The 15606-nt window shown below is 40.3% G+C and overlaps 1 protein-coding gene and 1 pseudogene across 2 annotated transcripts in view; both read left to right on the top strand.

Annotated features, from left to right (window-relative positions):
* Nucleotides 1-15606, top strand: part of LOC309627871 (alpha-fetoprotein-like) — a 263638-nt gene that overhangs the window by 129765 nt on the left and 118267 nt on the right. The window lies entirely within an intron of this gene.
* LOC309627948 (heterogeneous nuclear ribonucleoprotein K-like) lies at nucleotides 3014-9931 on the top strand (annotated as a pseudogene). The gene is made up of 2 exons: nucleotides 3014-8770; nucleotides 8829-9931. The product of its transcript is annotated as a heterogeneous nuclear ribonucleoprotein K-like (transcript).

The following is a 15606-nucleotide window of genomic DNA, read 5'->3' as shown; positions in this document are numbered from 1 at the left end:
AGTAAAATGCTGAACAGACTGAAAATGCAACCTCTCTTCTTAGATCTGTAAGACAAGTGAGGTCACAATCAAATCACTTCCCCCAAATTGATTAGACCAACAGGCATGTACAGAGAATCACAACTTGCTGGAACAGAAACCCATGAGCAGAAATTTCCATGGGAACCAGTGCTGGGGTAGGAAAACCTGGACTGATCAGTTTATTATAAAAAATTTCAAATATACAGAAAAGTAGGAAGACTTTTACAGTGAATACTATATACTCACTCTATGGATTCAACAATGAACACTTTACTCTACTTGTTTTTAAAATTATATATCTATGTAGCCATCATTCCATCTATCCATTCTACGTCATCATCTTATGTTTTGATCCATTATTAAATCAATTATAGAAATCAGTTTGTTTACCCCCAGACACCTTTGTGTGCATATCAGTAACATTATTAACTAGAGTTCAATGTAGCTGTATAAACCAAAATTGTTCCCTTTTCTTAGGTATAATGAAATGCACAAATCTTAAATGTTCCATTCGATGACCTTCGACAAATGTATACACCAGTGCAACCCAACACTCTTTTTTCTAGCCATGCTGGCCTCTGGATCATCCTCAGGGTGCTTGCAATTGCTGTGTCCTCTACCTGACATCTATCCCTCCCAGAGAAGACATGCACATGGCTTATCTTGAGTTTATGCTGAATTGTCACCTCCATAGAGATTCCCCAGTTAAAACTGCATGCCTACCCCTGGCCTGGCACCACCCGTCCCCCTTCCCTGCTTTAGTTCCTCCATAGAACTTATTTTTTTAATTTAGTTTATTTATTTATTTATTGAGGTATAGTTGATTTACAATGTGTTAGTTTCAGGTGTACAGCAAAGTGATTCAAATATATATGATATACATATGTATATGTATATTTTTCAGATTCTTTTCCATGGGTTATTACAAGATATTGAATATAGTTCCCTGTGCTGTACAGTAGGTCCTTGTTGTTTATCTATTTTATATATAGTAGTGTGTATCTGTTAATTCCAAACTCCTCATTTATTCCCTCTCCCCACTTTCCCCTTTGGTAACCGTAGGTTTGTTTTCTGTGTCTGTGAGTCTGTTTCTGTTTTGTAAATAAATCCATTTGTATCATATTTTAGATTCTGCATATAAGAGACATCATAGGATAATTGTCTTTCTCTGTATGACTTACTTAGTATGATATTCACTAGGTCCATCCATGTTGCTGCAAATGGCATTATTTCATGCTTTTTATGACTGTGTAATATTCCATTGTGTATATGTGCCACATCTTCTTTATCCATTCATCTGTTGATGGACACTTAGGTTGCTTCCATGTCTTGACGACTGTGAATAGTGCTGTGATGAACGGTGAGGACTCCACAGTGCTTACTGCTCTTCAGTTTTGCCATTGTGTACTGTTCATCTCCTTTCACTTGACTGTAAACTCCATGAGGACAGAGCTTTTCATCTCTTCAGTTCCCTACTATAATCTGAGTGGTACAATTGTGCCTGGAATACAATAGACACTAAAAATTATTTGTTGCTTGATAAAATTAACAGATGAATTAATATGCCAATATGAATACTTATTTAAGGGTCTGTGAGATTTTCCAAGAGGGTCCTCTTGCTAAACACTCTGTTTGATCCGTGAAGGAAAAGCGCGACCTTGCAGCCACTGCGCATGGAGGCCACTGCATATGCGGGTCAACAGGGGCCCAGGGTTCAGCTGGGGAATCAGGTAGGGACTCAGGTGCCCCAGGTACAGCTGGCCCTGGGGGCACTGCATACAGACAGAGCACTGGTTCGCAAAGCTTAGTATGCATCAGAATCACCTGAGGACTTATTAGAACTTACACTCCTGGGTGCCCGTCCCAGAGTTTCTGATTCAGTCAGTCCTTGGTGAAATCCAAGAACTTGCATTTTTTAACAAGTTCCCAAGTGATGCTCTGCTGGTGGTCCGGGATCAGGCTTTGGAATACAGTAGAGCATTGACCGCTGTTTGCTGCTTCTCTTTTTCAAGGCTGTGTACAAACCCCTCCCCCACCATCGCTGCTGGACCCTGTGCTCCCTCTTCTTCGCATCCAGGGCTCCTGCTTGTGGCTGAGCAAGGCAGCGACTAGGAGCAACGGGCAGGAGAAAGCCCAAGTCTCACTCTTCCCTGACCGTGCTCCGCCTCGGCAGTTGTGAGGCCTGACATCTTCTGTCCCTTACAAGTGGTGATGACTCCACAGACATATCTGCATCAAAGAAATGAGTTAGTTAATTGATTAATTCCTCAGATGAATATGGGAGGGGGGGAATTGAGACCAGAAGTAGATTAAGCCAGTGGTTCTGAAACTTCAATTACACATGGGACGCTTATTAAAAAGGCAGCTTTCCCACGACCACCACCAGCAACTCAGAGGAGTGCTAAAGTATTAGGGCTAAGGTAGTTTAAGAAATAACAATTTAAGTAAACACCCAGATGATTCAACTATGGCTAATCAGTGGACCCACGCTACAAAATACTGGATTAAATAATTTGCCCAAGTTCACCCCAATAATAGCATACATGGAATAGAACTGTGTCTAATTCATTGAAATATGTTCTTGACAGCCTACTGTGTGCAAGCAGTGTTCTAGGCTGTGAAGAGGCAATGGTTCACAAGCTAGGTTGGATCACCCACGCCCTTTCAACTAGAACATTCTGCCTCTTTCTAAGTGAGTCTGGTGAAGATTTCTTGAGATGAATTATGCTTTATTGTACTTCAACTTAGCCACGGTGATTTAAGAAAATGACAATTATGGGCACGAATTATAGGCATCAATTTAAAAATGTAGTAGCAAATAGAGAACAGTTTCTCTAAGGCAATTCAATTAAATACCATATAAATCCATATCATATGACACAACTTAATCTAATGCAATTCAATGCATTACATTACGCTACAATACAGCGAAAAATGCATTGCAATACAATGCGGTATCTCACTGCAGCTGCAGTGCAGTGGTCTTAGCGGCAACCTCATCTCAGGTCTTAGGCTGTGGCGCCCTCTAGTGACAGAGACTGAGACGCTTTTTTTTTTTTTTTTGTGGAGGCTACAGATGCACTTCCCATTAAATGAAAAAACCGTCAACAAACATCTGTTAGAATGGAAAGGAGCTGAGATCCAGCTGCCTGCTTTTTATATAACAGAGGTCACAGTTTAAGAGACTTACCTGAGCTGTCACCTGAGCTAGTAATAAAGTAACTGATTATACTGTCCGTACTACTGTTGTTTTCACAGTATTTTTTTCATTTGTGACACATAAAGGAGGAATAGTAATCAGCCTTTTCTCCAGCCTGAAGATAGGAGCCTGGAGTGGCAATATAGGATGGTTAGAAACCCTATAAAGGATTAACACAATAGAAATATAGAAATAAAATATGTAATGGAATATCATAGAAATAGAAAAAAAATCTGTATCCTTTAATATGGACTCATCTTCCTTCATGGTTGGAGGTTAGCTGCTCTTATGCTGTTTGGGGATAGCAAGGAGAATGTTAATGATTCAAAATACCTTATTTTGCAAAATGTATTGTGCAAAATGTAAAAACTGTGTATTTACAGTTCATTAAATTCATATTTACTGAGCACCTACTATGCTTCAGCTCAAACAAAACACACACACACATACCCCTAAGCAATTTCATCTGCATAGTAGGCTCCTTTTCCTCCCTCCACATTTGCTGAGGATGACGAGCGCTTTCCTGGTGCCAGGCGCTCTGTTAAGTACCAGCGGAGCTCATGGTCACGGGCTGACTCCTTCATCTCCTTTGTGGAACATGTGACTCTGATTGAATATGATGCTATGAAGGCTCCCATAGCAGTGCATCAAACTCAGGTGATCCCCTTAGGTGCCACTTGGCACTCTCTTGCCTAGTTTTGATGGAAAATAGCCCAGTATAGTAATCCTGCCTTGAGAAGATCATGGTGAGCAGGGCTTTAGGCCCTTTGAGGACGAATTTCCAAATCATGTCACCAGGAAGCCTCTGAGACAAGCAGAGGTGCCAGCTAAAGAGAGAGGAAACCTACAATGGATAATGGAGGAGGGAGACCATATCAGTTGCAGTGGTTGGGACCATAGTTCTTCCCATTTCATTTCCTCACCCAAGCTTCCCTTAGGAAGAGAGGCCCCCAGAATCCTAGAAAAGCTGCTCCCTGTATGTATGTGAGGAAGTGGATCTCGGCAGTGCTAGGGGTGGACTGCAGTGGACATGGGCTGTGCCCTAGGTTCTCCTTCATCACCTTAGCTACTGGAATAGGGAAGAACAAATCTGATTCCATATTAGATCTGTTTCTTTGCTTTCTGTTGCTTTTGTTACAAGTTAATCATGAAAAGGATGTCAACTATAGCTATAGACATACACAATGGCCTGTCTCAGGGAACCCTGCCACTCTGCCTGAATGTTAAACTAAAATACCTTTGTTCAGCTCACAAGGAACATCCTGACCCAGCTCACCTGTGAATGGCTGCAGGAAAGAAGAAATTAACACATCCCCTCCCTGAGCCTGGCGAAACCAGGAGACATTTGCAAAACTTATGGCCTTTTTTACTTTACCTCCTCACCTCCCCTGTCTCTGCTCTATAAAAGAAACTAGCAACCAGACCCTGGGAAGATGGTTCTCTAGGACTCTAGTCTGCCGTCTTCTCGGACTCCCGGCTTTCCGAATAAAGTCGCTCTACCTTGCCCCAACACCTCACCTCCCGATTTATTGGCCTGTCGTGGGGCAAGCAGAATGAGCTTGGACTCAGTAACACTACTGGAATACCGTGAGCAGATGACCTTCAGCTCAGACCCTTCAGAAATTGCCTCAGTTGCTGAGGTGAACTGCCGAGGTGAGCTGACTTCACCTAAGCTCATATAGCCTTCTGGGCCCTACCCATATCCGATGACTGATAAGGTGGAGATAAAAGACGCATTGGACTCCAAAGCAGGACAACTTTGACAGGCCATAGCACCTCTAGTAATGATCAGTTAAATTTTGCCTTAGTAGATAATCTAGGAGACTTAGATGCAAATTTATTGTTTCTCCTATTGTTTGAAATTAGGATGCTATTAAACTGTAACTAGGGACTTCCCTCATGGCACAGTGGTTAAGAATCTGCCTGCCAATGCCGGGGACATGGGTTCGAGCCCTGGTCTGGGAAGAGCCCACATGTCGAGGAGCAACTAAGCCCGTGCGCCACAACTACTGAGCCTGCGCTTCTAGAGCCCGAGAGGCACAACTACTGAGCCTGAGTGCTGCAACTACTGAAGCCCGCGTGCCTAGAGCCCGTGCTCTGCAACAAGAGAAGCCACCGCAATGAGAAGCCCGTGCACTACAGTGAAGAGAAGCCCCCGCTCACAGCAACTAGAGAAAGCCCGTGTGCAGCAACAAAGACCCAATGCAGCCAAAAATAACTTAATTAATTAAATAAATTTTAAAAAAAGAGTACTGCTTTTGACAGCACCTTTAAAAAAAAAAAACTGTAATTATCACTAGTAATTTGATGGTAACATCTTAAGCATGTAATTTTTCTATTTTTAAAGAATATTTACAAAGAATAAAGCCTTATGATCAGTGTTACTAACTCAAAACACATATATATTTTTATACCTCCTGGCGTCTACGGCCTAATCACTTTTCAAAAGGGTCAGGCAGGTTTGTTGTGGCATACATCAAAATATGTTTCCGTATAGCCCGTGCTTTGTAAACATTTCCAGCTCAGTATCTGTGGACTCTTAAAAATTCTGCCCAGTTTTTCTTGACATAAAGAAAATTTATTTAGCTAATTTTGAAACTTCGCACTGACAAAGTTTAAAAAATTTATCTGACTTTGAATGATGAAGATGAGAAATTTTATCAGCTTGTCTAATGAAAGTGGCTGTCAACTTGATAAAACAATTTTCTCCTCACTCACACTATAACTTTACAAGTCTCCTTCTCAGTCTTTTTGGACCTGTTTCTTTGTTTATTAAGAAGAATTGCTTTATATAATTTGACGCTGAAAATCTTGTATGGTTTTGAGAAAGAGAAAAGCTGTCCCCAACCTCCAGGAGCTGGGCTGGTACACCCAGCAAGACCTTCATGTTCTTCTTTTGAAATAAACAATTTCACAGAACACTGACATCAGGCAAGCTGCTCTGTGACCCTGATGGATCAAGACACAAACAAGACCACTTCATAACCACAGCTGAACACAGAGTAAATCATGAATGTGGGCTAAGCCACAAAAATGATCAAACATCTGGCCGTGCAGGCTGATCAACATGCCTGCTGCTTCTTTACTCGTTACAGTTTTAGCCTCGGTCTTGATATCCCTCTGTCTAGGTAAGATTTAATAAGAGACCCAACCATAGAATTGCCCCACTTTCTGACAACATTCAGTCCAGAGCGAAGCCCTGTTTCCTAACCCTCACCCCAAATCACCTAACGCAAGTCCAAATTTAAAAATAAATTCTTCTGAATGAATGCCATTTTCACGAGATACCCCCCTCCCCCAAGGTGTGATTTCTCCCTCACACAATGAGCAGCACACACTGCTTTTTCAACCACGGTGGTGTCCCAGTGGAGGGTGTGACACCTTCTTTACTTCACCTATTAGTAATTTCAACTTAACTTGGCTAGAACGTTGCAGGTAAACTTGATTTGTCTTAATCTAGCTTTCCAGGTTCACATCTCTAATTTACACAGTATTTTCTCTCCAGATTTGCTCAATTTTTCAGTATTCTTTTCTTTAGACATGGAATAGGTCAACAATAGTTTTGTTAAATGCTTGGCAATCTTGCTCCTTCCCAAGTATTTTAATAGATGTGATATTTATTTATTTATTTATCATAGAAACATAGAAATGCTTATGGAAAGACGACAATCCAGTTTCTGTTTGGCTGGTGCATGTTTTGCCATTTGCCTGTAAGGCATTTTGAAACTCTGAGGTTTCCTCTGAGTCAACTCCCTGCAGGTAAATAAGTAGAAAGACCTGTGTCAGGGTACTGACATGGGGAAGCCAAAATTCCCAACTGTCAATAAGTGACGTCAGTGGAGAGACTGAGTCATGTTCCATCTATGTAGTTCTTTGAATTCCTAGAGGAAAAGTTCATGGAGGAAATGGTTTTGAACAAAATGAGAAACAATCCTTTTGGTCATGTTTTATTTCTCAACATCATTTCCTGTTCTTAGACTAAAAGGTACCTATGACTGATAACATTTGCTCCAAATTCTCAGAAAATAAAGCTTGTTTTCCTTGGCAGGCGTCATTATCCTCTGTTCCTCTGCTGCATCAACCTCGACGTCTTGCCTACTTCCCGCTTATTTGCGGCCTATAGATTACTGCAGCACTACGGTGTCAGTTGGTCCCGCCCAGAACACTTCAGTTCTGCCCTGAAAGGATATATTTAATAACTGATTGGTGTGTCCCTTTAATACAAGAAAATGGAAACTGAACAGCCAGAGGAAGCCTTTCCCAACGCCGAAACCAATGGCGAATTTGGTAAACACCCTGCTGAAGATATGGAAGAGGAACAAGCTTTTAAAAGATTTAGAAACACTGATGAGATGGTTGAATTACACATTCTGTTTCAGAGCAAGAATGCTGGGGCAGTGATTGGAAAAAGAGGCAAGAATATTAAGGCTCTTCCATACAGACTGCAATGCCAGTGTTTCAGTCCCAGACAGCAGTGGCCCCGAGCGCATATTGAGTATCAGTGCTGATATTGAAACAGAGAAATTCTGAAGAAAATCATCCTTCCCTTGGAAGAGGGCCTGCAGTTGCCATCACCCACTGCAACCAGCCAGCCCCCGCTCGAATCTGAAGCTGTGGAATGCTTAAATTACCAACACTATAAAGGATGCAACTTTGACTGCGAGTTGAGACTGTTGATTCATCAGAGTCTGGCTGGAGGAATTATTGGGGTCAAAGGTGCTAAAATCAAAGAACTTCAAGAGAACACTCAGACAACAATCAAGCTTTTCCAGGAATGTTGTCCTCAATCCACTGACAGAGTAGTTCTTATTGGAGAAAAACATTTTAAGGTTGTAGAGTGCATAAAGATCATCCTTGATCTTAAATCAGAGTCTCGCATCAAAGGACGTGCTCAGCCGTATGATCCCAATTTTTACTATGAAACCTATGATTATGGTGGTTTTACAATGTTTGATGACTGCCGTGGATGTCCCTTGGGATTTCCCATGCGGGGAAGAGGTGGTTTTGACAGAATGTCTCCTGGTCGGGGTGGGCGTCTCATGCCTCCATCCAGAAGAGATTATGATGATATGAGCCCTCGTCGAGGACCTCCTCCTGGACGAGGTGGCCGGGGGGGTGGCAGAGGTCGGAATCTTCCTCTTCCTCCACCACCACCTAGAGGAGGAGAGCTAATGGCTTGACAGAAGAGGAAGACCTGGAGACCGTTATGATGGCATGGTTGGTTTCAGTGCTGATGAAACCTGGGACTCTGCAATAGATACATGGAGCCCATCAGAGTGAGAGATGGCTTATGAACCACAGGGTGGCTCTGGACATGATTATTCCTATGCAGGGGGTCGTGGCTCATACGGTGATCTTGGTGGACCTGTTATTACTACACAAGTAACTATTCCCAAAGATTTCGCTGGGTCTATTATTGGCAAAGATGGTCAGCAGATTAAACAAACCCGTCATGAGTCAGGAACTTCTATCAAAATTGATGAGCCTTTAGAAGGGTCCGAAGCGGATCATTACTATTACAGGAACACAGGACCAGATACAGAATGCACAGTAATTGCTGCAGAACAGTGTGAAGAAGTCTGCAGATGTTGAAGGATTCTAATGCAAGATATTTTTTTTTTCTTTTTTATAGTGTGAAGCAGTATTCTGGAAAGTTTTTCTAAGAATAGTGAAGAACTGAAGGAGTCCTGCATCTTTTTTTTTTTTTTTAATCTGCTTCTGTTTAAAAAGCCAACATTCCTCTGCTTCACAGGCGCTCTGCGTTCAAAGTGTAGCGAAATCTTTGCAGTTCACCAAATGAAAAGTTTTATTTCCTTGCAAACAGGGTTGGGGGTTGGGGGAGGGTGTGCAAAAATGAACATTGAAATTTTGAAACAGCAGCAGAGTGAGTGAATTTTAATTTTTGTTCATTGTTGGTGGTTTAAAAAAAAAATCCCCCCATGTAATTATTGTGAACACTTTGCTTTGTGGTCACTGTAACATTTGGTGGGGGGGGGGGGGTGGGACAGGGAGGAAAAGTAACAATAGTCCATATGTCCCTGGCATCTATTCAGAGCAGTGTGCAGAATGTAATGCTCTTCTGTAAGATACGTTTTATGATTTTTAAAATAAATTTAGTGAACCTGTTTTTGGTGGTCATTTTTTTTAAGATGGTCTTTTTTCTTTTTTAACATCTTTATTGGAGTAAAATTGCTTTACAGTGGTGTGTTAGTTTCTGCTTTATAACAAAGTGAGTCAGCTATACATATACATATATCCCCATATCCCCTCCCTCTTGCGTCTCCCTCCCACCTTCCCTATCCCACCCCTCTAGGTGGTCACAAAGCACCGAGCTGATCTCCCTGTGCTATGCAGCTGCTTCCCACTAGCGATCTATTTTACATTTGGTAGTATATAGTAGTCCATGCCACCTCCCCCCTTCATCCCAGCTTACCCTTCCCCCTCCCCGTGTCCTCAAGCCCATTTTCTATGTCTGCATCTTTATTCCTGTCCTGCCCCTAGGTTCTTCAGAACATTTTTTTTAGATGCCATATATATGTGTTTGCATACAGTATTTGTTTTCCTCTTTCTGACTTACTTCACTCTGTATGACAGACTCTAGGTCCATCCACCTCGTTACAAATAACTCAATTTCGTTTCTTTTTATGGCTGAGTAATATTCCATTTTATATATTGCCACATCTTCTTTATCCATTCATCCGTAAGACAGTCATTTTTAAAATGGCTGAATTCCCCCCAAACTCCCCCAAACTAAACACTAAGCTTAATTTTCAGTCCTCTGTTGGATATAAATAAATGAATCTCTTCTTGGACTTAGGCAAAATATCTTGACACATTCAAGATATTCAAGAAATCACACTGGTGTTTTCTTAAGTGATTTGAAAGTCCATTGCTTGGGAGGAAATTCCACCATACATTCATGCTTATAATAAGCTGGCGATTTTTGTTTGTTTTTGCAAATGCTTGCCCCTACTTTGCAACGATTTTCTGTTTGTAATTGTGAAGAACCAAGGTGGGGAGCAATACAACAGATGGAGTAGTTGGTATAAGAATATACCAGAAGCCTAATGGTGGCAAGTTTTATTAATCAGAATAATACTTGGTTATGGAAGTGACTGATGCTAAATAAATTATGATTATTTTTATTAGATAATTTCTCACCTATAGACTTAAAACTGTCAGCTTGGTAGTGTCTGTTAGCTAAACCTTTTAAAATATATATATATTCTTGTTTTTCCATAGTATGCAAATTGAAAGAAAAAGATGTACCATTTCTCTGTTGTATGTTGGATTATGCAGGAAATATTTGTGAACTATTCAAAAAAAGATGAAAAAAGTTCCTGTGGATGTTTTGTGTAGTATCTTGGCATTTGTATTGATAGTTAAAAGTTCACTTCCAAATAAAACTCCCATAATGCTAGGAAAAATAAAGTTTGTTTTCTTTGAGTTTGACATAACTTGTATTTCACACAGTTACACAAGTTGGTGAATAGTAATATGACTGACTCAGCGTGAACTCCTTTAGTCTTATGAACCTATCATGAATTTCAAATGACAAAATCTAGATAAGCTGCATAAAAATGATCTGATTACTGCTTGGGTCTGGAGATAATTCTATATCTTTTATCCCAGGAAGATGTCCACAAGGATGCCCTTATTAAAACTATAGCATGTAGAAAGTAAATCCCTCATTTAAAGTCATTTCAAACACAAAAGTATACAGTGTTGGTGTCTATTTATCAATGAAGAGCTTTCAGTTGCAGAAAACCTGAGTCAATGGGATTTAAACAATAATGTGGATTTACTGGCTTCTGTAACTGAAAACCAAAGGACGATCCCGCATCAGACATGTTTTGGTTAAGAGCTTGGTTCTGTTTCTTCATTCTGGCTTTATCCCAGGCCGGATGTCACCCCACAGTCACAAAGATGCATGGTCACGAAGGGGCGACAGGCTTCCTTGTCCATTTCCAGGGTAGAAAGTGGCACTTCTTACATATCAAATGATATTTCCTGTTCTTCATGCAGATTGAACTAAGGTACAGTGACCATAGTTGCAAGGGGTTTGAGAATAGGCTGATTGACTGTCAACTGGAACTGTGGAAATGGATAAGTCCACTTTCACATCACGGTTACTGTGTGATTACTACACGGTTACTACAGATATTTCCTTAAAGGAAAATCAGAGATCTGTTGGGTAGGAGGAACAGAGGGAATAGATGCTGGTCAGGCCTGTCCAGGACATTCCATTTTAAATCTTTGACCTATTGGAAGTGATATCCCATTTTACCTCTAAGTGGCAGTATAGTATTGGGCTAAAGACATGGGATCTAGACAGGTTGCAGTCATTCAATTCTTAGGTCCACAGTTACAAGCAGTATGGTTTTATGCAAGTCACTTAACTTCTCCTTGCCTCAGCACCTTCATTTGTAAGATGAAATTAGTAGAATCTTCTTTGTAGAGCTGCTATGAGTTTTCAATGAAATGATGCATATACAGCACTTAGCGTAGTGCTTGTCAATTTCTAAGTATTGGGAACAATATATTTGCAGGTGAAGTAGCCACTTGATGGACTCTCTAAGGCATTGTTTTATCTGTTGGGGCATGTGCACGCTGCCCAGAATGTTTTGGAGGTTTTTCTTCCCATTCTTAGGGCATTTTTGTCAGTTAACTAATTTATTTTAGGTAAACTCAGTTCTTTGACCCAGAGACCAGCAGTCTGGTACTAAAGAAGTGATGTGTTGTGGCATATTGTGCTATAAATTCTCCAAAAAAAAGCCCCACCAAGTGTTTGTGATAGGGAATTTCCTTTGCAGTGTAAATTTCATTCTTAAATAGTTTGAATACAGGGTACCAGCAGCATCTTACTGGGTCTCCATAGTTTCTTGTTAGGAAAATCACCACAGAAGGCCTGCTAAACCCATACAGGGCAATAAAGTTTTGATTATTCCTTGCTTACTTCCGTCAGCTCAAGTAATTGGATAGCTGAATATATGCATATGGCAATAGCAAAGTAATTTTCTTTTGGCTTGCAACTTTTTAATTTCATTTTAATTGAAGCCAGTGGTGAGGTGGGATGGTGGAGAGCAAGAAGAAAGGAGGTGAAGTAACCCTGGTTACTTGTTTTAAAACCCATCCAGTGAGGGCTAAAGATGGAGCTTGGACTACATTCCTTTGGGAAAATCTATATAAACCTCGTAATGTACAAAGTAGATGAATTAGGGTGATTCCTTCACATAGCTCTTTGCTTTTCAAAATGATTTATCTTATGTATTTACAGAAATGACAAACTTGATGAATTTGGAATATGACTTGTGCTTAAGTATATGGAAGCAATTAGATCAAGGGAAAGAACATCAGCTTTGGAGACGGAAAGACCACTCCTTAAATCCTGACATCACTGTTTGTCAGGTGTGTGACTTTGGAAAATAACTTAACATCTCTGAACCCTCAGTTTCCAAATCTGTGAAAGAGGGACAATAATACCTTCTTTGTAAGAGTTTATGGAATGATTAAAAAAGAATTGTCTAGCACAATGAATGATAGATGTAAAGAGCACAAAAATTATTCTTATTTATAAAGATTCATTGAACATGTAAGTTATAAGGAAAGATCTATTATGTAAAGTAAAGCACGTCTACACTCAGAATTCTATGACTTCTTATTGAATGTCCTACATCGGATCCTAAAGCATTCTTTTGTCACAGGGTCTCATCACTTCAGGTCTAAAACTGAGAGACTTACACACTTCCTACTGTCGCTGAGGAGAACAAATAAACTGGAATGCCACTATCAGCCCACTGAATCAGTGCTTGGCTGCACATTATAATTGCTTGGGAACTTCAAAAAACCTCAATGTCCCAACCGTAACCCAGAACAATTAAATCAGAAGTTCCGGGAGTTGGATCCAGCCATGCGTTTTTTAAAGCTCTGCAGAAAATTCAAAGTGCAGCCAAGCTGGAGAATCATTGCTCTAAGCTGTTGCTTCTCAAACTATAATGTGCGTGTGAATCACCTGAGGTCTAGTTAACTTGCAAGTTCTGATCCTATAGATCTGGGGTGGGGCCTGAGCCTCTGCATTTCCAGTACTCTTTCAGGCGATGCCGTTACTGCTGGTTCCCGGACCACACTTTGAGCAGTCAGACACTCAGATGCTTATTTTCCTCTCTCTTTCAGCCACCACCCAGTTCTGGGAAAAAAGCCTTTTATAAAAATACTTTCCTTTCCTAGCAATAGCTTTATTTCCCCTTCAGTTTTATTGAGAAATAATTGACATATATCCCTGTATAAGTTTAAGGTATACAGCATAATGACTTGACATATTGTGAAATAATTATCACAATATGTTTAAACATCTGTCACCTCATATAAGTACAAACAATTTTTTTTCCTTCTGATGAGAACTTTTAGGAACCACACTCATGACAACTTTCAAACGTACAGTACAGCGGTGTAAACTGTAGTCATCGTGTTGTACATTATATCCTTAGGGCATATTTGTCTTTTAACTGGAAGTTTGTACATTTGGACAACCTTCATCTAATTCCACCACCCCTTACGCCCTGCATCTGGTAACCACAAATTTGTTCTCTTTTTCTACGAATTTTTTTTTAAGATTCTATGTGTGAGTGATACCAGGTAGTATTTGTCTTTCTCTGGCTGACTTATTTCACTCAGCATAATGCCCTCAAACTCCATCCATGTTGTCACAAATGGCAGGATTTCCTTCTTTTTTTATGGCTGAATAGCATTCCTGTGTGTGTGTGTGTGTGTGTGTGTGTGTGTGTGTGTGTATACTATATTTTCTTTATCCATTCATCTGCTGATGCACACTTAGGTTGTTTCCATGTCTTGGCTATTGTAAATAATGCTGCAATGAACATTGGTGTGCTTATATCTTTTCAAATTAGTGTTTTTGGTTTCTTTGGATAAATACCCAGAAGTGGAAGCGCTGGATGATATGGTAGTTCCATTTTTAATTTTTTGAGGAATCTCCATACTCTTTTCCATAGTGTCTGTGCCAATGTACATTCCCACCAACGGTGTACGTGGGTTCCCTTTTCTCCACATCCACACCAGCACCTATCTCTTGTCTTTTTGTTGATGGCCATTCTAACAGGAGTGAGGCGATATCTCATTGTGGATCTGATTTGCATTTCTCTTAGGAATTGCTTTTACTTCTGAGACCACTGTCATCTTTATCCATGCTAGGAGAATGTTATTCTTTCTCCAGGAGTGTTTCAAATTGCTCTACCCTTCTTAAAATATCAGTAACTTTGACTTATGAAAAATATATACCTCTGTCTTCAGTACAAGATGACTCACAATTTTATCAGGAAAAAATTTGTTAAAGTATTGACATAATATGAACACCTTCAGAAATCTGACTGCTCTGAGAAGTTTTTAAAGAAGATAATTTATGCACAACTAAAAATCAAGAAGAATGCTTATTCAGGCAGTGTTTGTTTACACTGAAAACTGTTAAGAATTGTTGATACTGCTGAGATTTAGATTTGAATCCCCAAAGCAGCTTTAAACTGAACTGTCTTGTCCAGAATCATTTTCCTAAACTCCACTGGTCAGACTACTACAGCTGCCCTACAGGTGACCTTGACTTTTGGTACAGAAAACAGAAACTCCTGAATAGATCTGGGACTTGTCCAGGCTCTGGCACAGGAATATCCACGTTAGTGGTATGCCTTTAAAGGCGAGAGCCAGGATACTTAATATCCATTTTTTACTTTCTTGTTTTTTTTTTTTTTTACTTCTTTAGCCTGGCATAGACGACCAAGCCAATGGCGTTTGAGTCAGCTATATCTAGGTTTGAAATCTCAGCCCTTCCTATTTGCTGTCTTCGAGTTTGGGACAAAGTACTTTGCTTGTTTGCATAAATAATTGTTTATTATACTCTCACATAACAGGAAGTCATGAAATAATGGTTTTAGGGATGGCTCAGCAGCTTGACCATGTTACCAAGTTTCTCCCGATCCTATCACATTGACAATGTGTTTCATCATGATGACTGTGGAAACTCCAAGTATCATATCTGCACAGGTATCATACCTACACAGGACAACGCCCTTAGTAGAAAGACAGCGTATATCATATACCTCTATTTAATCAGGGAAAAAAGTTCTATCTAGAAAACTCCCTAGCTGACTGCCCTGTCAGTCTCATAATTCATCCCTGGGCAGAATTCACATTGTCACATTGTGGAGAGCACACGGTCAAATCAGGATCCTCTTAGCAGGGAAAAGTGGGATATGCTAGTGTATTGACAATGTAGGTCTTGAAAACACCATTAACAGTTGTCCTTCTTCATTGTTGAGACTATCTCTGAATTAGGCAATTACATTGGCCCACGGGGAATCATCAGCTGGTTTGTTATC

This window comes from Balaenoptera borealis, assembly GCF_965194805.1.
Source record: "Balaenoptera borealis genome assembly, chromosome: 4".
Lineage (NCBI taxonomy): Eukaryota > Metazoa > Chordata > Mammalia > Artiodactyla > Balaenopteridae > Balaenoptera > Balaenoptera borealis.
The sequence above is the reverse complement of the archived record's forward strand: the minus strand, read 5'-3'. Positions and strand labels throughout refer to the sequence as shown.